Source organism: Montipora capricornis, unplaced genomic scaffold (assembly GCF_036669925.1).
Source record: "Montipora capricornis isolate CH-2021 unplaced genomic scaffold, ASM3666992v2 scaffold_418, whole genome shotgun sequence".
Lineage (NCBI taxonomy): Eukaryota > Metazoa > Cnidaria > Anthozoa > Scleractinia > Acroporidae > Montipora > Montipora capricornis.
This window is the reverse complement of record NW_027180149.1, coordinates 62,243-65,000: the sequence shown is the minus strand read 5'-3', so window position 1 is coordinate 65,000 and position 2,758 is coordinate 62,243.

Below are 2,758 nucleotides of genomic sequence, written 5' to 3'. Positions count from 1 at the left end.
TACAGCGATCTGTTGGAGACTCTTCTGCATACATTTGCTATGTGCCTCTCGAATTTCATTTTGTCGTCTACGGCAACACCAAGCATTTCCAGATCTCCAGTAATGGAAATAGCAGTGTTTTTACAGTAGAAATGTGGTATTATACCTGTGACTTGCTTGGTATTTGGAGGCGTTCGACTTCATTTCGTTTTGCTCGTACCACTTGTCAACATTTGCGAGATCCGCATTTATTACTTCTTCCACTTTCTCCGCTGTGCTGCCAGCGAAAAAAAATCTGTAAATCGTTAACGTGCGCGGATAATGTACTTTGCTTTACAGCGTAAACAAGATCATTCATGAATATATTAAATATCAATGGCCCAAGCACGCTACCTTGAGGGACCCCCGCTGAGATTTCTTACCAGTTTGAGAGTTGATCGCCTAATCTGACCCGCTGACGTCGATTAGTGAGATAGTCATGAATCTGTTCGGTGGTTTTGTCCATAGACACGGAAAGGTCCATAGACACAATTCCGATATTATTGCGTTGATCAAGTTCTTTCCTCCACTGTTCTGTGAAGCTGAGAAGAGCAGTATCAGTTCCGTGATTTTTCCTGTATGCAAATACATGTTTGTGAAAAATACCGTCGAAATAATGACTGATTCTGGAGTGAATAAGCGTTTCGAAGATTTTGGACAAGGACCGTAGTATAGTTATCGGTCTGTAGTTTGATTTCGTTAGACAACAATCCTTTTTGAAAACTGGTGAAACTTCACCGAGTTCCATTGTTGAGGTATCCTGGAATTTTCCAGGATATGATTAAAAAGTACACTGAAAGGGTAGCAAAGTATTTCAGCTGATTCCTTGATTGCTTTTGGTGGAATGTTATCATAGCCCGTTGCTTTGATCGTCTTGTCTTCAACATCGCTTCTTTTACTTCGACTGGATTTGTTTTCTTTAAGGACAAAGGATGTTTAGGTATTAAGCCGCGTACAAATGCAGTGTATTTGTCCACTGTACGAACTCTCAACATGTTGAGTGTTTGTTGAGGTGTTGTGGAGCGGGGTGTTTAAATGACCTCAACAATGACTCAAAATGTTGAGCATTTCGAAGATTTCACAAAGGCTCATGTTGAATCATGGCTGGGGATCTCAGGTATATTCATCTCCTCAGAACACGAAAATACTTGGCTGCACTTCTAGTAAGCAAACTCATTGGTGAGGACAAAAAGTCAAAAAACAACGCGGTAAAACAAGAGCGTGGATTCGGCGTAGAAGCAGTAAAGGATGCTACAACAACATAGTGAAAGAACTTTCCTGTAGAACTTCTAACTCCTGCGACGCTACATGTATCTTGTAAAATGTTCGATATCTTTAAACTCCCAATGGATACGCTGGGCACTGTGCGTGTGTGGGCTCAACCTGTTTAGCGTTGCTGTGCAAATGCACTCGACTTTGTTGAGCCACGCATGGATGACCGCGAAACAAAGGAAAGTTGAGCCGTGTTGAGCGAAAAGTTTCAAATTTGACTCAACAAGACTTTCAAAGACCGTTCAAATGCGCTCAACTTGTTGAGCTAGCTCAACATGTTGAGAGCTTGTACAGTGGACAAATCCAGTGCATTTTGCAAGCGGCTTTACGTTTTGCTGTATATGAGAGAGGTGGGTGTGGGTTTCACACTTGAAATGCTTTGTTCTGTATTACCAAAACTTGTGAAAAAGTTGTTTAGAGTTTCAGCCACCTCTCTTTTAAGACAAAAGCGGAGCTCCCGGGTTATTTATCTCATTTGCGTTCGGTTGAAAACATGGGTCCTCAAAGACCTATGAGATTAATCACCTTTTCCGGACGTAATTACTTATAGAAATGTGGGTTTGAATATCTCGTTTTAAAGGTTATAAAATAGGCTTTTCAGTCCAAAAAATAATGCATGAAAACCAAGGACTTTCCAGAAAGATAAGCGTAAGTACAAAAATTTGCAAAAAATATTGTTCTGGTACAAAAAGTTGAAAAACTATATATATTTTTAAATTAACTGATATTTCCACCAAATTTGGCTAGAAAAGAAGAATTCGTGAACTTTTCAGAATTTTAAAAAATTATGTTTGTGAATGCCTGTGATTTCTCCATGAGTACAAACAAAGGGGATTGTGTTTTGCATAATTAATAAAAAAAAGAGCAATTATGTTTGCACTACGAACCACATAAGGCCCTTCACGGAGGCGGCCATTTTTATACCGAGCTCTAAACTTTAGCCCGTGATATGGTCACGTGATACTGGTCGCATTTGCATACACAAAGGGGTGGAGGTACGGACGAACGGACGATCGCATGATATATATCTTTATTTATTTACCCTCGGATTTTTATAGTAGCTTGGTGTAGCTAATATCTCCGAGCTTTTACCCTCCCAACCATGATACACCACACAAGAGAGACCACAACACCGGGAACTACATGCCCTACTCTTTGCGACAAGAGTGTGGGTTCTTTTACGTCCCAAAGGATTATGAACATTGAAGGATTGTGAGACGGGGCCTACGGTTTATCGTCCTTATCCGAGAAGACTAGACAGTCTAACCATTTGCAGATGTAATTACAATGGCGGCACTTTCTCCTCAGTTATTTAAAGACCCTGACTGTTGGTCCGGCTGGAGTTAAACTCACGACCTCTCACGTGGCAGGCCGGTGCTCAATCAACTGAGCCACCGATGCACCGGAGCACCGGTGCGCGATGACGTCATAGCTAACCAAAATGTGTCGCATCGATAGATTACCATAT